General features: G+C 56.8%; 1 protein-coding gene across 9 annotated transcripts in view; it reads left to right on the top strand.

Annotated features, from left to right (window-relative positions):
• Window positions 1-21,195, top strand: part of CAMTA1 (calmodulin binding transcription activator 1) — a 675,715-nt gene that overhangs the window by 611,466 nt on the left and 43,054 nt on the right. The window contains exon 1 of one of the 9 annotated variants that reach the window (XM_081085449.1): window positions 13,996-14,045. The exons of 7 other annotated variants lie outside the window; for them this stretch is intronic. The gene's annotated coding sequence lies outside the window, so the exon portion shown is untranslated. Of the gene's footprint in view, window positions 1-13,995; window positions 14,046-14,167; window positions 14,254-21,195 lie in introns of those variants that run through there. One more of the 9 variants, XM_081085450.1, reaches the window with a different exon arrangement.

Genomic DNA, 21,195 nt, shown 5'->3' with positions numbered 1-21,195 from the left:
GTTCAAGCCCCCGGGCTGCATGGAGAATGGATGCCTTGCTGAGACCCCTGCTCACTCCTCCCACCTCCCAGCACCAATGAATGGCACCACGCAGGCGGGAGGTGATGGCGGCTCCAGGGGGGCTGGTCATGGTGAACCCCAGAGACTGTGGGAGGCATCTGGAGGCCGGGTCACAGTTGGGCTGTTGATGAGTGTGGAGGATGAGGACAGGGGGATGGGCGTGCCCAGGTGCGGGGCTGGAACAGCTGGGGTCCGTGGATGGGCCATGTCCTGAGATGGAGGAGCTGGAGAAGCAAGTTCGGGAGGCAGGGAATCCAGAGTTTGGTTGGGTCCTGTCTCGGTTGGTGGCCTTATCAGCGTCACCAGGTACATGGTTGGGTTTGAAAGTCTGCAGGCCAAGGAGAGGCCCAGAACGGAAATAAAATATGCGAGTCCTGAGCTCAGAGGTGGAATTTGAAGTCTAACTGTGCTTGTTCCGTGAGAGAATCGGGTAAAGGAGGGGAGGGGTGCAGGGAGCCACGGGCTCCCCAGTATTTGCATGTCAAACAGAACGGGGTGGCAAAGGGGCTGAGGAGCAGCAGCCAGCAGCTGGGAGGAAGGAGAGGAGGACCCCGGCCAGGCTAGGGAGGGGCCTTTCGAGGAAAAGGCTGTGGCAGATGCCAGGAGAGGGGGCACAGCAGCCGTGGCAGATGCCAGGAGAGGGGGCACGGCAGCCGTGGCAGACGCCAGGAGAGAGGGCACAGCATTCCCATAAGGAAGGCGCACGTAGGAGGACCGAGGCCAGAGGGAGCAGCGTGAGTTTGGAGAACCCGAGAAGCGGCCGTAAACTCCGGATAAGCTGGTGCCCAGCCTGTCTGTGAGCTCAGAGCCGTGCCAGCCCCCGGCTGGGCCCATAGGAAGGACCAGGAGCCTGGCAGACTCACCCAGCCCAGCAGATCCCGTGTCTCCACCACCTCGGCCCCACCTCCTGCAGCGAAGAGGACCAGACCTGGGCCTGCTTCTCCTGCCCAACCTCAGATAGGCCTGCAGCCCCGGAAGACGGCTCCACCCCCAGGCTCGGACATCCCGCCCTGCTCCAGCACCCGGATAAAACGCTCCCTCTGCTCCCCATTGGCGTGCAGGAGCCAGAGGTGAGCCCTCAAACAGGAACAGACTGGGCCTCGCCCTCCAATGCTGTGTGGATGTCAGCCCCTGGAGACTGCTGTCTGGTTGCCATGGATGCAGGAACCAACCCTGCAGACGGGCTGGGAGACGAGACGGCCAGTTGCCCGCCTGGGCAATGCCACTCGCTCTGGTGTTTGATGCCGGACGCCATCTTCCTGCCGCAGTGTTTGGGCCCAGGTCCGCTGCCTTCAGAAGGAGGGAGCCTCAAAGAAAAGCCTCCGGCAAAACTGAGACCCGGGAGACGGGCAGGGGGGACGCTGCCAGGCCAGGCCCCGTGTTGTTGGTGCCCTGAGCCTCTCCTAGGGCCTGGCTCCCAAAGGGGCCTCCCTGGAAAGAATGGAGGTGCCCATCTGTGTACCCAGCGGGGGGAGGGCAGCAGTGGTCTGAGGCCTCCAGACTCAGAGCCTCGGCAGCAAGGAGGGGGCTGGGGCAGAGCGGGGCTGGGCCTCCTGGAGGAAGCGCCCCGGGTCCCAGACCCCGTGAGGGGAGACACCTCCCGCCCCCCCCCCCCCCAGCTCCACGCTGGCCACTGAGGACTGAGGAGGCAGAGCAGCCCCTGGCGGGGCCACGCAGAGGCCTCTCCTTGTAAAAGCTCCTAAAAACACACATGTTTCTCATCCCTCCCAAGCAGCCTAGCGACCTTGCACGCCTCCCTCGTGACGACAGGACATTGGAAATCGCCCCGCGCAGAGGCCTGCGGGCGCTTTCACTGGACGCAGAGCCCTTTGTCCGGGGAAGAGGCACAGGCAGGTCGTGTCGAAAACTCAGAGCCTGAGAGTTAGGACTCGAGGGAAACTCCGCTGTCTCCTCGTCGCCCTGCTCGTCCTCCCAGAAGGGCCCGCGCCCCGAGAAGAGGGTAGCGTGGTCCCCACCTTCGCCGAATCAGGACAGAAGCCCATCCTGACTTAGTTCGGGATGCTGCCCTCCCTTCTGCCCCCTTCCCCATCCCCAGCACACTCAGCACCACTGACACCCAGAAGCCAGAACACGGGGCTGAGAGGAGCCGGCCTGGCCCCCGGCCGATGGCGGACTGTGGGTCCTTTGCTGGTCGATGTCCGCCTGTCCTGACTGCGGGACTGTTGGCACCGATAGACTGGCTCCCACCCTGCGCTCCACGCCCCTCGTGGCGTCAGCAGGTGGGCGAAGGGGTGTCCTTTCTCCGGAGACGTGAGCAGGGACTCTGCCCCAGACCTCGCCCCATTCAGGGGAGCGCACGTGTAGAAGAGCTGGCGACGTCTTGAGTCATTAACCGCGGCACCAGACTGCACCCATGTGGGAGGTGCGTGTCGGCTCAGCAGCCCACGCGGTCCCCATTCCACAGATGAGCCTCTCAGACAACAGCAAGCAGGTGACACAGACTCTCAGACCCGGGGGCCTGGCCCATCCGCCTGACCTTGACCTCCGCGTGCGTCTTCCTCCGAGCCTGTGCTACCGCTGTGCCGTGTCTGAGCTGGCCTCTGATCTAGAGGCATCCCTTGCCCCTGCCTCTCCCTTCCCCGTGGCCCTGTCCCCGCTTCACAAATTCAGGCCTTCAAACCCCACAGGGCTTCCTCCTGCCGGTCCCTCTGCCATTTTCCTGTCTCGGGCTTCTGTCGTCTCATACCTGGGCTGGGGGGGCCCCAATCCTTTCCCTGCCGTCCGTCACTGATGGGCCAGGAAGGTTTGATGGGCGCCCAGGTGTGCCAGGCGCTGCGCTAGGTGCTATCCACTAGGAGAGACGGGCCAGAGCACCAGCGCCTATAACCCGGGGTACGAGGGCTGTGAGAGGGACACACAGGGCTGCTGGGGGGGCAGGGGCAGGGGCATCTGCTCTGTGGGCAGGTCGGGGTGAACGCTGAGTCTCCGGATGGAATACAGAGCTTTATGAGCTGACCTCGCCCATCTTCCTCAGCCCATCGGTGGTTCTGCCTCCCCCACCTCCCCCTGCACAATGCTCTTCGCTTCACTCCACTAAAGGCCTCAGGGCTTCCCAAACATACCATGCTGCTTTTTTCCTCTGAGCCTTTGCACATGCTGTTCTCTGGCTCCCCGGGTCTTTTCCCTGCGGTAGTTTCAGAGAAGTCCTGCTCTTGAAAATGTCCACTCTGAGGCCCCAGAGGCCACTGTAAAAGCTGACTCCCCCTCACCCCATCCCCCACATGCCGGGCGCCTTCTTTCTCATTGGCCTCCCCATCCACTCTGTCAGTTCCTCCACTAGCAAGGTTCTCTTTGTGAGCACTTAGTCACGCCGTTCATGGAGGTTAGGTGCCAGGCGTTGGGCTCAGAGCTGGACTCAAAACAGATGAATAAGAACAGAGGGGGTTCTTGAGCTCCCCCAGCTCCCCACCCAGGGGAGGGAAAGTCAGACCTGACCCCCAAGCCTTTGCACAGAGAAGCACGTGGGCACCTTGTCCCAAAGCGGGGGAGGGGCAGGTCCTAGGCAGGTCTTGGAGGGAGTCTGAGGACACGAGCCTAAAGCTGCGATCCGAAGGAAGAGCGGAAGTTACCTCCAGGAAGAGGAGAGGCAGAGCATTCCAGGCAGAGGGAGCAGCAAGCGCAGAGAGCTCTGTGGCGGAACGGAGCCCGTGAGGGCCAGGGAGGGGGAGAGGGAGGCCCGGCAGGTTAGGGGGACACTCAGGTACGGACCCGGTGGCCCCGGCTTTATCCCCAAGGAGAGGGCAGGTACTGAGGGTTTGGGAGGCGGTGACGTAGCCAGGTTGGCATTTTGAGAGGTGCCCTTGGCCACCGCATGGAGAATGGATGGACGGGGGCCGGAGCCAGTGGGATAGACCAGTTAGCCCTCCGGGCAGAGATGCTGCTGGATCTGGAGGTTCTGGAGAGAGGGGATAGGCAAGAGGCATTTAGGAGGTGGCGCCAGTAGGCTTGTAGGTGGGTTAGAGACAGAGAGGACCAGCCACGAGTTGGGTGGAGTTTGAAGGACCTTTGGGACCCCACCCCCCCAACCCCCCGTGAAAATCCAATGGCAGCTGTGTGGACCTAGGCTCCAGAGCTTGGAGAAGCACAGGGGCAGGAGAGAGAAGTCTGTGGCGTGCCTGCAGGGAGGTGGCATCAGATGAAATGGGTCAAGGGGTGTGGATGAAATTGACAAAGGAGGGACTATGCAGAGTCCTGAGGCTGAGCACTTTAGTCTTAATTATCAATGTGTCCCAAGAGGCCAGGAGCACAATAGGTGCTCAATAAATGCTTCTCAAGGGATAGACGGGTGGGTGGATGGATGGATGCATGGGTGGATGGACAGCCAGTGGTGTCTTTGTGACCATTGTCCTCACTGCTAACTGATTGCAGCTTTAAAGGGCTGGGGCATCCCTGATGTCAGAACCAGACTGGGGAGGGTGTCCAAATTGGACCCGGCACCATCGCCTCCTTCTGGTATCCCCGTCACTGGACAGGTTTCAGGCAAATGACCCCAGACAAGAAAGCAGAAGCGTGGCCCCAACCTCCTTTATTCGAGGTGCCCAGGGCGGGCTGCCGTCAGCGCTTGTAAGGGGCCACCTGCTGGGAACAGAGAGCTCCCCTGGAGCTGGGAAGGGAGGGAAAAGCCAGCGGGGTGGGTGAATGCTTTGTCTTCTGCAGAGAGCACTGTGCAAAGTCCCAGAGTTCCTGGGCGGAGATGTGAAATTAACTGAATTGCGGATCAGTCTGCCCAAATGTGAAATCAGATGAGAAATTCCAGGCGGCTCTGACGGCTACGGTTATGCTCCTAACAAACTGTTGCAATTACCTCTCTGAATTGCTCACCTGCGCCACAGCGCCTGGCGCTCACTCGGTAAACCAACTCCATCCTCAGACGGCCCCCCTGGCTCCGGCCTGTTCCTCCTCCCCGGGGGCTCTCCTTTGGGTCCGTTTCCGGCTGCAGGTTCATGCGCAGCTCCGCTCGGCCTCTCCTCCCTCTGTCCCGTCTCCCCTCCCTCTCCCATGCTGGGGCCTGGGAGCCTGGAGGAAGCCCCAGAACCAGTGCCCCCTCTTCCAACAGTGCTGCCCTTCCCATCCCCCAACACCCGTGGGAAGAGGGCTCACCTTGCAATGCGACCAGCTGGGCGCACACGGGGATCTCAGAGCCGCCAGGAAGGGGACCAGGGCAAGAGCATTTCTGCTCAATAATTCACCTGTAAGAGAAGGGAAGACGTAGACGCAGCACTTGGCGTCTTCTGAGATGCTAACAATTCGGTGTGATTCTCAGGGCATTAACAATGCACCCATGCTCCAATTCTATATGCTTGATGAGGGTTACGGCGAATCAGAAGGCCTGGCCTGGGCCACGGGAGTAGCTGAAGCCAGTGGAAGCTCGCTCAGTGTGCCGCTCCCAGCACGCCCTGTGCAGAAGTGCTGTGTAGCAGCCCCCCAGCCCCATCCTGCTGGCCTAGGGGGTGGGCCTGATGCCCTGAAGCCCCCAGGTCATGCTGATGCATGTGTGACGAGACCCTTGAAAGGCAGCAGGAGCTCGGGCGCGAGCCTGCGGTTCCCCAGTGGTACTTGCAGACCTCATTCCTCCGTGGCCTTCACGTGGCTCCAGCAGGACAGGGAGCGGGTGCTCCTTTGACATCTGGGGAACAGCCCTGGCGTTACTGTCAGTTACTTGAAAGTGCGTTAAATCCCAGCGGATCGGGGGCGGGGCTGTGTTTCTGAGACAGGGTCCCAGGGGGCTCCTCTAGGACACGGGGGTGTTTCTCAGATCCCTCGACGTCACTGGTCCCGACGCCAGTGAGCTACCGTCCTGTGCGGGGGTCCTGGCCACACTGTGGGGGCCCATGGCAGAAAGTGACCCGGGGTGTCCAAGAGAGACGACTTGATGGCTTGAGTGACAGGCAGCTCCTCCCTCCTGACCTCAGTCATTACGATTCCCAGGTCCCAGCCCTTGGCTCCCCTGAAAGGGGCACTTCCCAGCTCCTGCCACCGGGGCACGAGCTTTGGTGTTGGTGGCACAACTGCCAGTTCGGTGATTTCAAAGTGGTTTTCTGCGTAAACATTGGGTCATTGGCTCTGTCGTCACCCAGGAGGCAGCGCGTTCACTCATGTATCTTTCAGATTCCCGCGTTAAGAAAACGGCGTCGGCCTCGCGGGAAAGCACGTGGTGCCGTCTCAGTGAGCGCGTTCTGAGTGCGCACCCTTCCCAGGCGTCACTCTGCTGGGCATGGTGCACACATGGCCTCTCCAACGGCTCTCGGGGTTTCCTGCCTCGTGGAGAGGCCACTGACAGCCCCATGGGCCCCTTGATGCTCTCTCAGACCCCAGTACCGGCGCTTCCTGAGTTCCTCTCCAGCGGGGCTTGGGCCCTAACTTGGCAAGAGGGGCCTTGAACCAGAGCCATGGAGGCTCCTGAGTTCTGCACATGAGGGTCTGGGAGCCCCTAGCCAGGCAGAGGTGTGTGGACATGGGGGAGCCGCGCTTAGAAGAAGGTGCTAATCTCAGTCAGCTTGGGCGGCCACCACAAAATGCCACAGACCAGGCAGCTCAGACAACAGGCTTTTATTCCTCACAGTTCAGGAGGCTGGGAGTTCAAGATCAAGGTGTTGGCAGGTTTGGTTTCTCTTGAGGGCTCTCTCCTTGGCTTGCAGACAGCCACCTTCTCACCGTGTCCTCACATGGTCTTTCGTCTGTGTGTGTGTGTGTGTGTGTGTGTGTGCACGCGCATGCACCATGTGCATACACAACCCTGGTGTTCCTCTGTGTCTACATGTCCTCTTCTTACCAGGACACCAGTCAGCTTGGGTTAGGACCCACCCTCCCAGCCTCATATGCATCTCCTGTTTACAAGCCCCATCTCCCAGTACATTCCGAGGCGCTGGGAGTCAGGGCTTCAGCACAGAGGCTTGGGGAAGACATCATCCAGCCCATCACAGAGCTGTTCTCGAAAAGTGAGGCGTCCTGCCTGACGGGACCTCATCACTCTTGTGAGGGCTTTCCCAAGGCCCAGCCCTGTCCTCCGAGACTCCATGGGCGGGGGGGGGGGGGGGGGGGGGGCGGAGCCTGAAACTCAGACACCCAGGCCGGGGCTTCCGCGGCAGTTTTTGCTGGCTCTGTTGGCCCAGGTGTGGCCTAAGTCACCCCGCCCTATGGTGTAGCTAAGATGAGGTGCTAACACCTTCTGGGCCCCAAGCTGTGAGACCCACAGATACCTCACTGGGACGTGATGCAGCCACTGAAACGCCAATGCCACGCCCCCCATGTTTCCAGATGTTCCCATCCCCGTTTCACTGAGGAGGAACCTGAGTCTCAGAGGGCCAGGTGACTTGTCCTGTGTCACAGGGCTAGGGAGTCACTCTCAGGGCCGTCAGACGCCAAAGCCCATTGGGTGCGTTACGGCCAAGCAGGACCACTTCCTGGGAGGTTTGGCTGCCCACCTGTGACCCCGCTGCCCCTGAGAGCAGGGCCTCCTGTGCAGAGACTGGCCTGTATTCTGTCGTCCGGCGCAGCGGTCGCCAACCGGTGGTCCGCGGAGCACTGGTGGTGCGTGAGGTCCGAAAGGTTGGCGACTGCTGGTCTCACGTGCATGCAGACCGGGGAGCAGCGAACGGGTGACTGGGCCTGTGTGAGCCACTAGGGAGAATGAGGGCACGATGTTTTCACCCAGCTTCTTCCAATTCTCTTTCTGAATCGTGTCCCTCAGAGAGTTCCCCACGTTCTCAGCCAGTGGTCAACGCATCTCTTCCTTCCCGCACGTCAGAGCTGGCAGCTGCCCCAGGCAGCACCAATCATGCCCGCCCGCTTTGCCCTGGTAGCAAACACCTTTCCTCCCACGGCCCCCACACCACTGACCCCTCCGTCACCAGCCACCCCTGAGCTTAGTGGCTCAAAATGACAGGTCTGCGCTCGTTTCTTGAGCTGCGGGTTGGGTGGGCTGTTCGTCCGCTGGTTCCGCCTGGGCTCGCGCGTGCAGCCGCATGCACAGGACGGGTCATCTCAAATGCAGAGTCCCTGCAGCCGGAGCACAGGGCGCTTGCTGTGTCAGGTCACGCTGCACATGCCCAGGACCACATCAGCACGGCCTCAGACCTCATTCGCAGAGGAGGAAACTGAGGCACAGGAAGGGAAAGAAGCTGGCCCCCCAGGTAGTTAGTGTAGAGCCCAGGCCTGGGCCCTTCAAGGTCTATCCATGTTGGTGCATCTATCAGTTCATTGCATTTTATTGCCAAGGAAATGTCCATCTGGACGGACATATGTGTTCATTTCTCGCAGGCACATGCCTAGGAGGGGTCTTATGGTAACTCTATGAGTAACCCTTGGTACGCCATAAGTGTCTATAGACGTAATTAAATTCAAAAGATCGTGGCGTGTGGGTATGGTTTCCGTGTTGGACACGTGGCAGTTAACTGGTTAACCTTTTGAGGAACTGACAGACTATTTTACATTCCCACCAGCAGGGTGTGAGGATTTCGATTGCTCTACGTCCTTGTCAGCATTTGTTGTTGTCGGTCTTTTTTATTAGCCATCCCAGTGGGGGTCAAGTGGTGTCTCCCTGTGGTTTTGACTTGCATTTCCCCATTGATAATGACGTTGAGTATGTTCTCATGTGCTTATGGACTATTTGTATGTCTTCCTTGGAGAAATGTCTCTTTAGATCCTCTGTCCATTTTTTTAAAAAAGGGGGTTATTTGCCTTTTTACTTTTGAGCTGTAAAAATTCTTTTTATACTCTAGATACATGTCCCTTCTCAGATATACTAGAGGCCCAGTGCAAGGATTCATGCACCAGTGGGGTCCCTCAGCCTGGCCTGTGGGGATCGGGCTGAAACTGGCCCAGTGCAAGAAATTGTGCACCGGGCCTCTAGTATGCATATAAGATCTTTGGTTAATCTCTTCCCTTCCCTCTGAGATCCATCAGTCTGTTCCATGTTTCCATGCCTGTGCATTGAGCATCTGCCCCCTGGTGGTCAGTGCACATCATAGCTACCAGACGAAGGGTCACTTAGGCTTTTATATATATATACTAGAGGCCCATTGCACAAAGATTCGCACAATAGGCCTCCCTTCCCCTGGCTGCCAGCACCAGTTTTCCTCCGGCACCTGGGACCCAGGCCTTTGGTCGGGCCGCAGTGGCGAGGCTAGGCTTCTCCGCTCCAGCTGCAGCAAGGCTTGGCGTCTCTGTTCCGGCTGCAGCGGATAAGCCAAGCCTCTTCAGTCTTCACTCAGCGCCTGCATATGCAAATTAACCGCCATATTTGTTGTGTTAATTTGCATACTCATCCTGATTGACTGGTGGGCGTAGCAGAGTAACACCAATTTGCATGTTTCTCTTTTATTAGTGTAGAATGATGATTTCCAAATATGTCCTCCCCTTCAGCGAGTGGTCTTTTTCACTTTCTTTGTGACATCCTTGGAATCACAGCCTTAAATTTTGGTGAAGTCCAATTTACAGTATCTGTTTTTTCCTTGGTTTCTTGCTTTTGATGTAATATCTAAGAAACAGTTGTCAAACCTGAGGATAGAAAGAGTCACCTCTATGTTTTCTAAGAGTTGTGGTTTTTTTTTTAGTTTCGGCTCTTACATTTATGTCTTTGATCTTTATATATGGTTTTTTATTGATTTTAAAGAGAGGAAGAGGGAGAAAAAGAGAGGGGGGGGGAACATCAATCAGTTGCCTTCTGTATGCACCCCGACTGGGGGGGTCAAACCCGCAACCTAGGTATGTGCCCTGACCAGGAATTGAACCCACAACCTTTTGATGGACAGGTTAACGCTCCGACTAACCGAGCCATCTGGCCTGGGCTGATCTGTTTTAACTGTTATATATGGTGTGAGGTAGGGCGTTGACTTCATTCTTGTGCTTGAGGATGGCCGGGTGTCCTGGCAGTGTTTGTTGAAAGGCTTGCTTTCTCCATTGAATTGCTTGGCCACCCTGACCTATAGTTGTTAAAAATGTGGTTTTTAAAAATGCATCTTGCACTTATCTTTAAAGTGTTATTTCCTTTGGGGAGAGTCCCATTTGATTTTTAATTGGAAGTTGACACATGCGGAAACATCTTTGATTTCTTCCGAGAGGAGAGGCCAGGTTCTGGTGCAGCCCAGCCTCAGTGGTTTCTCTCTCACTCTTGCCACAGGTTCAGTGCCAGTTGGTAGTGGGGGCTCTACCCATCACTGTCACTGAGGGACCTGGTCCGGCAGAGTCGACATCTTTACAGAAACAAGCGTTCACCGTTGCTGGGATGGGGGGAGTGCGGCGGGCAAGCCACTGCTTCTGGAAATTGCCAGGCTGCTTTCTTAACCAAATGGTACCCGAATGACCCAGGAGTCTTCAGGGACTTGGACAGCCATCATAGTAGGGACTTGAACCCCAGGTGTGCTGCTGACCATCTCTGTGTCTTTGGCCAAGTTATCTGACCGCTTGAGTTCTTCGTTTTTTCCTCTATACCCTATCCAGCGTGCAGGAGAAAGGGCCGCAGTGTGTGAGTGGCTAGTGCAGGAGTGGGGAACCTTTTTGTTGCTAAGGGCCATTTGGATATTTATAACATCATTCTCAGGCCATACACAATTATCAACTTAACAGTTAGGCTGCTGCCCTAGCTGCTTTGGCTCAGTGGATAGAGCATCAGCCCACGGACTGAAGGGTCCCAGGTTTGATTCTGGTCAGGTACACGTATCTCAGTTGCAGGCTCGATCCCTGGCCCCGTTAGGGCGTGTGCAGGAGGCAACCAATAGATGTGTCCCTCTAACATCGATGTTTCTCTGTCTCTCCCCCTCCCTTCCATTCTCTCTAAAATATCAGTGGAAAAATACCCTTGGATGAGGATTAACAACAAAAAAATTAGCCGGCTATATTTGGTCATTTAATTAATTCACCCCTAACAGCTTGGCAGGGCTGTGTATAAGGCCCACGGGCGGATATTCCCAACCCTGGTCTAGCCTAACAGCAGGTGGATAGCAGGCATCCGACATTCTTCTTCCTCCCCTGCCACAGGATCCACACCTGCTTGGTTCATCACGAGGCCCTCTGCAGAGAGGAAGGGAGAGGGAGGGATAAAAACATCAAATGATGAGAGAGAATCACTGGCTGCCTCCTGCACACCCCACACTGGGGATTGAGCCTGCAACCCGGGCATGTGCTCTGGGCAGGAATTGAACCGCGATCTCCTGGTTCATAGATCGATGCTCAACCACTGAGCCACGCCGGCTGGGTTTCTTTTCCTCTATTTCAAAAAATGACCCAGGCATCCTCAAAGACCCATAAAATGCAGTGTAATGACTTGCTGGAATGACAGGCATGCCTTACCCTGTCATTTCCTACCCTGAGAAAAGGAACAGGAACACCCCCAAGGGCAGACAACCTGTGGGCCTTGGTTCTGGCATGCTGTCCCAGCTGAGCCGGCTCAGACACCCAGCCCGCCCCGCCCAGCTTTGTATGCATGGGCCTCCGTCCAAGACAGAGATGCGGCGGGGGAATCAGTGTGGGACCATCCGGGAGGGAACGGCCCCACCCAAGCAACAGGCAGGGGACGTGCCTTCTGCAAGCGGGAGAATCTAACTGTGCATGTAGGCGGCTTGTGTCCAGAGCCCTTGCCATCGACTACAACCCTTGCGTTGCTGCCCCGGAAACAAATAGACCCCCTTTATGAATGCATTTTTCACAGAGCTCCCAGGACAGGTCTGCTCCGAGTTGGGGAAAGCCGGGAGGTGGGGCAAGGTGCGTTTGGAGTCAGACCTTAAGGAATGGAAAGGAGTGTGGCTAACAGAAAGGGGAGAAGGTACATAAGCAGAGTTGGGACGTGCATGGGGTCCTTTGCCCTGAGAGCGGGAGGCAGAGGGGGGCAGGAATATGAGGACTTGATGGAGCAGGACTGTGACTGTGTTCCGTGTTCTGACTTCGCCGGGGCTGCTGAGGGACTTCCTGAGGTTTAGAATCGGTGGTCAGCCCCCAACAGCGAGAACTGGCAGGGCCTGGCTCAGAGGTGTGGGGCAGGCTGGGACCCTGCCTGGGGTCCTTGGCTTGGCCTCTAACGGTTCCATTTTGGCTGCACAGGCTTAAGCGCTATGCAAAATCCTGTGGTTGTTTGTGTGTGTGTGTTTCGGGTCAGAATAAAGAGCCGCTGTCCCCATCTTTTGAGAGTCTTTTTAACCCAGATGGCAGAAAGGAGACACAATCAATTTTAAAGATAACGGACAATATGAAGGGGAAGGATGACCTCATCACAAGCCTGCATAGGTCCACGGCTCTGTGTGCGTGGCCAGCGTGTAGGGTGGGGGCTTTGAATAGCATCGGGGTACAGATTTTATCCCGTAAACAGAAGGGAGGGGGTGGTGTCCACGCGGGGTGCCTGGAGAGGCTGCTGGGAGATGCTGAGCTTTAATGGAGAGGTGTGACTTGGGCGTGGGGTGGAGGCTGGAGGCGGGAGACCAGGGCGAGAGGCTATTCTGCAGAAGCGCCGGGTGGGAAAGCTGACACACATGAACTTGGGGACACCAGGGCTAGACCAGAGGAGCGGGCGAGGCCCTGCGACTCCAGCCAAGGCGCTCAGAACCGCAACCTGAGCACTGGGCGCTCCCGAAATCCCCGGGGGCCGCTGTTCTCCATCCTGCGCAGACCTTCTCGGCCCCACCTTGACCAACGCCCAGGGCCCCTTCGCACTCGGGACCCGGACCCGCCCACTGCTCTCGCCTCCTCCCGGGCTCCTCCGCCTTCGGCTGCGTAGCCGCGCCCTGCGCCCCTCCTTCCCGCCCAGCCTTCCCGCTCCCCCGCTCGCGGCTCGGCCTGCGCAGTGCCCGCTCCTCCCGCGGCTGCATTGCAGACGCTGCCGCCGCAGGGTGCGCCAGGGCCGCGTCGGAAGCCCGAGCCCAGGTACGCGAGGGCCACGGGGCGCGGGGCTCCCACGCAGACCCGACGGCGCCGCGGGGCCAGGAGTCCACGGTCCGGGCGTGGGCGGCTCCGGGGGAGAGAACACGCAGCCCGTGCGCCCCTGCCTCGTGGCGCGGATCCCCGAGGAGGCTTCCTGGGGCCATGAGCCCGGGTGCTGCCGTCGAGCTCGTACCTTCCCTGCCCTCGAGCGGACCGCGGCCGCCCCCCCTGGCGGGGCTCCCGGAATCTGGGCGGGGGTCCAGGCGGGGCCGTCGCGAGGGGCCGCGTCCCGCCCGGACCTCGCCTGCAGGCGCCGGGCCGCGGGGACGCGCTCCGCCCGCACCCTCCGGCGGGGCCCCCGCCGTCCAGCGCGGCGCCGCGCGGCTCGGGCGCAGTTCCGGCGCAGTCCCCGCGCCCGGCGGCTCCGCGCCCCACACCTGCCTCTGCCCGGCTCCCGGTGACGTCGCGCCCGCGGATTGGCGCGCGGGCGGGGCCGGGGCCGGTGAGCTCACCGCCGCGCCCCGCCATTGGCCCGGGCGGCGCACTCGGGCTGTGGCGGGGAGACGGCGGTACCCGGAGCCGAGTCTTTGCAGCCGCGGCGTGTGGAGCCGAGCGGGTCGGGCCGGGCTGTGGTGGGGACCGGGCCGGGCGGGGCCGCGCGGGAGGAGGAGGCAGACCCGGCGGCGAGGCGCCAGCGCTGCGAGCGGCGGTCGTGCTCCCCGAGTCCAGTGAGTGCGCGGCGGCGGGGAGTCGGCCAGGCGCGTGCGATCGAGGGCGGCGGCCGGCGGGGGCGCGCGGGGGCGGGGCCGGGGGGGCGCGCGCCGCGCCCGGGGCGTGGGGAGCACGCGTGCTCGCGGTGGGGGGCGCGGATGTTTACACTGGGGGAGCGGGTGTGAGCGTGTGTGCAGGAGGGGGGTCTGGAAGGTGAGGGGCGCGAGTGTTTACGCGGGGTGGGGGGGGGGAGCGAGCAGTGTGTTTTGACGCGTGAGCGCGTGGGGACCTGCGTGTGTTGACAGGGCGTGTGAGACTCAGGGAGGGGCATGGGTGAGTCTGCGGGGCGCTGGCGTGTTTTAGGAGCCGGTGTGCGACACGCGTGTTCGCGGAGCAGCGGGAGAGTGAGCGCGAGGGCCTGCGTGGGTTTTGAGGCGGGAGTGCCCGGGGCTGGCGTGTTTTGACGGGTGCGCGTCGTGTGTCTGCGGGCGAAGTGCGCGGAGTGGGTGTGAGGTCACGCGGACTTAGGGAGCGAGGCTGAGCGCGAGCGCGATTCTACGAGGGCGGGAGTGCGTGTGAGAACACGCGTGTGCGCGGGCAGCGGGAGTGGAGGTGAGTGGGGGGGCGGGCGCGCGGGCGGGGTGGGGCCGCCGGCTGGTGTTTGTCTGCGAGGCGCCGCCTGCGCGGCGGGCTTTTTGGATCCAGTGCTCCCTCCCGCTGCAGGGGACACGGGTGGGCGGGGGACACGGGCGGGGAGGGGACAGGTGCCGGCAGGCAAGACAGGGAGAGGGGGGAGGACAGGTGTCCTCCGGCGGGGAGAGGGACGGGGACAGGTGCCCCTTGGGCAGGGCACTGGGAGAGGGGTGGGGATAGGTGCCCCTCGGCGGGGCTTCGGGGCGGGCCAGAACAGGCGCTCCCTTGGTGGGGGCTTGCGTGGGGGGAGAAGCCAGAAGGGCCGAGACAGGTGACCCCTTGGCCCAGCGAGGTGAGAGGGGCCGCTGGGCGCCTCTGCAGGCCCCGGTTCGGTTTCGCGGGCTGCCTCTCCGAGCAGGCCAGTGGACTGAATGAATCTTATGAATCCGTGCGTGGAACTCCGCGGGGAAAGTTGGTTGAGTTCAGGGGCTGAAGGTCCAGAAGAGCTTGCTGAGAGCTTCGCTACAGGCAGACCCGGGACTGAGTGGGGGGGTCCTGGACCCTCGCTTCCACCAGGCAAGCTCAGGCGGCTGGAAGGGAGCGCAGTGTGGCCTTGGGCTTACAGGGTCTCGTGATTTGGTTTCCTAGCTGTTGACGTTAGAGGCAGCCCTGCTAGTGATGTTCAACATTTGAGACTGAATTTCCAAGGATTTCTATGGGCGTCAAAACGACTTTATCTACAAATGAAGCAGCAAAATAAATTTCTGAAACTATAATACTCTTGCAAATTATCTTGAGCAGTTGCTTCAGGGAATGATAACAGTTTTAAACTCTTATATTTCCCCCACTCTGCTTGGGAGATTTCTCTTGGCCTGAAGTCTGGTTAGCAGAGCAGATGCAGCGAACGAGAGAGGGCTCTCAGATAATCACAGAAGAGCCTCTTGTCGTTGGTCAAATGCATTATTTTTTTTTTTCCACCAGTGAGGCCAAAACCCAAAACTTTAAATTTATGCTCCCAACATTTGGTCAGACGTGGAAAATATCTGGCTCTCTATAATGGAGTCCTCTCCTCTCGCCGCGTAAGGAATCTCTGTCCTATAGAGAAACTATAGCCTGAGAACTTGATAGAAATGCACGAAGCAGTAGCCCTTTGCGTGGTGTGTGTTTATAGGAAAATATTTATTTTTTTAAGGTTAGAATTAGATGATGGTAAGTAAACTTATGTTTCTCTTTATTTTTACATGTGATTTAGGGAGTAAAAATGTTTGATGTTCTACAATATATAGCATTTACTTACAGGATATGCATTTTCCAAATAAATTTAGCTTAGTTACAAAAGCAAGCAGAGGGTGGCTGCGAATTCCGAAGGGACCTCGATTTGCTCATGCTGATTAATTATATTCCAAAGACTCTGAGAGGCGACACAGTATTTGATGCCGTCGTTAACAACAATATTGCATTACTTAAGGATGTGTATCGGTTCTTCTGCTTTTGGGATAAACACAGACATTATTATTTCCTTCAGTCCTCTGTTCAGGACTGTGCTGGCCTTCCCGCCGTGACAGCAGCTGTCCCCACGCAGCGTTCACGGTGGACTGTTCGGGAGAACACAGGTAACGGGTGCACCCGAGACATTCTCGCCTTCCATGAGAAAGAGTGAAGTTAAAGAATTGGTTGACGTTGAAAGTTTCCCGAGTGAAAGACGTGGAGCTTTTATTGATGGCTAAGAGTCACGTGCTTAGTTCACGCTCCCTTGCCTTCTGGCACACGGGAAATGGACATTTTTGGGACATCGAGTGTCCTCTGGGGATGGTCCGAATTGTTCTTGTGTTTTGAGTGTTGTTGTCATGAACTTCTGGAGCTGCAGAGCTGTGTTTATAGGCTGCCTTTCCTTTTGTTTGTTTTCTTTAATGTTTATAGGAAAATTGTAAATATATGTACTTAAGACACAAATTTAGGTACTACCCAGGAAGGTCAAAAAAAGCCATTTTGGCCCTCGCCAGTTTGGCTCAGTGGCTAGAGTGTCAGCCTGCAGACTGAAGGGTCCCAAGTTCGGTTTTAGTCAAGGGCACATGCCCGGGTTGTGGGCTCGATCCCCAGTAGGGGGCGTGCAGGAGGCAGCCAATCAATGATTCTCTCTCATCATTGATGTTTTTATCTCTCTCTCCCTCTCCCTTTCTCTCTGAAATCAAAATATGTATAGTATATGTATATATAAAAGGCCATTTTGTTAAAGGTGGCACACTTCTCTAGCCCGGGCAGTGATTTCTGGAAGTCCTCTGTTCTTCTTGGTACATGTCCCCACCCCTCCCCCCAGCTGTCCAGCGTCGCCTGCGTGTCTTCTCACAGTTAAAGGCCTCAGAGGGATTGAATGTTTGCTCCATTGATCTTTTCAATAGGAGACTGAGTGGTGCCAGGTCAGTATCGTTCAGCGTCAGCCACGGCCTCCTGTCAGTGCGGAAGCCCAGGATTTGAGAGCTTACTTCACTTACCTGTTCTTTTGCCAAAAAGCTTTTGGCATCCACATGCTACAAGTTGATTCATGTACACCTCAACTTCTTTCTCAAAAAGTGATTGAAGGGAGCTTCCAGAGACACATATTACACAGTGAAGCAAGATGAAGAGACGCAGTGAGGGTCCGGGACAGTGAGACGGAGGGACTGGTGAGGTTAATAAACAGCATTCATTCCCTAAAATCTTCCGCACTTCCTGGCAGCAGGCCGTGAGGGGTTCCCGGCCTCCCCGCCGTGGTGGGAGCAGCGCTGTGGGCTTCGCTTTGTCTTCTGACACCTTCGTACAGTGAGTTTTCCCATTTCCCATGTGCGTTCTGACAGCCAGTGGTTGGTTTTCAGTGATGACGGAGTCTGGATGAGACGCAGCAAATCACATTAAAGAGCCCATGCTAACGTGCGTCACACGGAACATTCAGGAGGTGCCCGGGAGCCCGCAGGGCAACACACACGGGTGTCGTCCCCTCATCGGGAGGATGTGAGAGTTTGTGACCACGAGGGTCCTCGGGGACGGGCTTACCCCCTCCCCGGACGGACTGCCCTGAAGCCACAGGACTGCGTGTTCCTTCTGTTCTCTGACGGGCCTGGATGCGGGTTTGCACACGGCAGGCAGGCAGGGAGATGCCTTCACCACCAGGAGGTGACTGCTCGCCACCCCTAAGCGATACAGCCCCGGGCGAGTGGCTTTTTTAAACGGGGGTGGAGGGAGACAAGGCCAGTACGATCCCGTCCGATGCTTCATTTTAGGGAACTTCCTCTCAATGAAGCAGGAGGAAAAGAGATGACGTGAAGGGCTCTGCAGAAGGAAAGTGAGGGTCTGGGAAAGTGACTCGGGGTAGTTTCGAAAGCACATCATGGTCCCTATAATTTGCTTAATTTCATGTTGCCGTACATGCATTGAAGGTAGATCATAGCTTTAGACATGAGACGCATGGAGAGATCAGCCGGCACATGTGACGCGCCTCCTCTGCGTCAGTTGTCAAGCAAATTGTAATTACTAATGAAGCATGGATGTGAGGAGGTAAGATGTGGGCGGAGTTTAGCCAGGGCAGACGTTTATAAGAGGTAAACTGCTGGCGCTAAACTTACATAACATATTTGTAATGTGGGAAAAGATGGCAAGTAATGGGAATAAGTTTCTCCAAACATATTAATGTTTAGCAACTACACACATTAGCCAGTTAATCTCTCTATTTTCTTTTCACTTTTCTTCTTCTACCTGACTTCACCCCCCTCCAAATCTGACCCCGCTCTCTGAGCCAGCCTTCCCCTGCTCCCCAACTGCTCAGCATGAACCCTATTGCTGTCTGGCTGCTTGCACCACCCCACACCCTGCTCTAAATTCTACCTCCTTAATCTCTGAGCCCAACTCAAATCTTACCTCCTTAATGAAGCCTTTTCCCTACCCCCCCACCCCGCCCCCAGCCCCAGATTGGATTTTCAGCTCTTTGTGGGGCGGGGGGGCGGGGGCACCTAAGCTGTACCCCCTACTGCCCCACCATAATGAAATTGGGGGGCGGGGGTGAGAGGGGAGTTTCCTCAATGCTGTTAGTCAACAGAGAGATTGTACGTGTGGTGTTCCTCTTTGAATGGAATGAATTTTTTCAAGCCTAACTCGGCTCTGATCCTCCTTTGTGCATTCATTGCAGCCTTGTCTGTCGGTAATGTGGGCACAGACTGCGAAGGCTCTCCCGTTGAGGTCAGTTCAAGGTCCCCGGGCGGCTTGGGTGAAGTGGTCTTGAAGTGGCCTGGAGCCTCGGCCTGAAACCGTGTGGACAGATAGCTGGGTGGCCGCCTGAGTCATCTCTCCGGCTGTCCTAAGCCGGGCCCGGAGCGCGCTGCCCGAGAATGTGTACGATAGCAGCTGTCTGCTTTCAGATCACACAGTCGGGTGAGTGCGAGGGTTTGTTCCAGCTCTGCCACTAACCCAGTGAGAACGCTCAGGTACATCGCCTGACATCTCTGCGTCTCAGCACCGCCCCTGTGTTCTTCTTTTTCATATGTTTTTATTGATTTCAGAGAGGATGGGAGAGGGAGGGAGAGAGAGAGAAACATCAGTGATGAGAGAGAATCATGGATCAGCTGCCTCCTGCATGCCCCCTACTGGGGTCTGAGCCACAACCTGGGCATGTGCCCTAACCGGGAATCGAACCGTGACCTCCTGGTTCATAGGTCGATGCTCAGCCACTGAGCCACACCCGCTGGGCCCTGCCCTGTCTTCTAAGCCTGTCAGTAATGGTCCAGGAAACTCACTTAGAGGTCAGCACCAGCGTTGTTAAAATCAAAGCGCGTTGCACACAGTGAGGGTCGGGGGATTGGGGAAGTTTTTGTCTCAAAGAATGAGTGTGTGTATGGAGCTCGATTTCTTTCTGTGGACCACAGTCGAGGGCTGGTGAAAGGCCCCGGCCGGAAAATTCCCACGTTCTCTTTATTATTTTATTATTTTTGTTCATCCTCACCTGAGGATATTTTTTTCTATTGATTTTTAGAGAAAGGGCGGCGAGGGGGGGAGAGAGAGAGAGAGAAACATCAATGTGAGCGAGATGCATTGGTCAGTTGCCTCCCAAACATTCCCCGACTGGGACCAGGGATCCAGCCTTCAAACCAGGTACATGCCCTCGACCCCTGGGTGGGAAGGCCGATGCTCTAACCACTGAGCACACTGGCCAGGGCCCCAGGTTCTCTTTAAACCTTAGTGTTTGGAAGTGATTCTCTCCTGTGGGATGTGTCTGTCAGTCGATCGGGCAGCAACCTAAGGCCTGACTGAGCTAAGATGCTGCCATATAATTCAACAGCAGCTGGTCTCCAGCGAGGCCGGGGCTCAGTATACCCTTTCCTAGTTTTCTGATTTCTTTGGGTAATCACAGTGTTTCCGATAAGCATGACCGCTTCCTGCCACCCTAGTTTATCCCCTGTTTTATAGAGAAATTCTAATGACATCTGTGGACTACTACCAAGGTGTACTTAGTGAGGTTGAATATTTTTTAGTTTGTCAGTGGAAGCAGAACTTTCCCAATATTTATTTAGCGAAAGGATCCCCATTTCAATTAGTAGATTCACCTTAGACCCTCTTTTAGCTGTGGCAGAGCTCACGCTCGAACTGACCTGTGTGCACAGGGGAATCCATGGACTCTCATGGAGTCCAGCTCTGGAGTTGCCTTCAGGTACCGCTGGTTCCAGGTGCCTAAGGGGTGTCCTTAGGAGCCTGTCATTCCCTCTCTTGGCTTGCCTCTCCTCTAGGTCGATTTTATTCTCAGGCAGGGGTTCCCGAAGTGGTAGCAAGGTGGCCCGCTCAAAACTCTAGGCCTCTCTTTTGCCATTTTTAGCAAATTTCCCTGGGAAAACGGCGCTCTTTCCGCAGTAGTTCCAGGAACTGCTCTGTTCTCCTTAGCCCAGCTGGACGCCTGTGTCCAGGCACTTGAATAGGAGGGGGCAGTGCTCTGTTAGCAGGGTCTGGCCCCTAGCCAGGAATTGAGGGCAGCACCCCCTGAGCAGAGCACTGGGCCCCCGGAGGACCAGCAAGGCGGGGAAGGTGGAGGAACGCTGGCAGCGTCCTGCGAGGGAACCAGCGCTCCTCCATCTTCCCAGAGAAGGCACCATTCATCCCGAAACCGCAGACTCCCGGGACTCACTCCATCACTCTACCCTGTGGTCCCACTTTAAACCAGACACCAGAGCCGTCACCTTCCAGCGAACCTTTCAGCGGGCGCTGATGAACAGTTCCTGGGCCCACTTTCCAAAAAACATGATTCATGTCCTTAACATTACGCGCTGTGGTTTGGATTCATCGGCAAAGTTATTTAAACATCCATTTGTCTTTTCTAGTAGAAGACACCATCCATTCCACGCTGGCCAGAATCGATGCCCCTGGCATGTGCGTGAGTGTGTGTGTGAGTGTGTGTGTGTGTGAGTGTGTGTGTGTGTGAGTGTGTGAAATGTTTTATCTGATGTAGGAAGTGACCCGCCTGCCATTGACAATATCCTCAGCTGTGGGCCAGTTGTTCCCAGGTAAACAGTGCAGCAGAGGGCAGGTGGCACCCAGCTAGCCTGGAGCAAAAGCCTTTGTGAACCCCTGATGGTCTGTATTTACAGGAGAAAAATAATTAAAATAACGTGTATATGCACCTTTCACCTATACGCCATGAAACATCAGGTAGGACGCATAATCTATGTAACAAATATGTAATACGCACTTACGTTACAAAACGAAATAACGAACTTCACACTTGCATAGTAAATGATGTTGCTAGGATAAAAATAAGTGCATTAAAAAATGAAGTAAAATAAAAGTAAGTGTCTGTAAAACAACCAGCCATGGGAACTTCTTGGGGAAGAGTCTTAATTCCTAGGCTGGAGCTCACGCTGCTTCTCTGAAGTCACAAGGTCTGGCCCCTCTACCTTTTATCAGGCT

This window comes from Myotis nattereri, assembly GCF_964212035.1.
Source record: "Myotis nattereri genome assembly, chromosome: 3".
Taxonomy (NCBI): domain Eukaryota; kingdom Metazoa; phylum Chordata; class Mammalia; order Chiroptera; family Vespertilionidae; genus Myotis; species Myotis nattereri.
The sequence above is the reverse complement of the archived record's forward strand: the minus strand, read 5'-3'. Positions and strand labels throughout refer to the sequence as shown.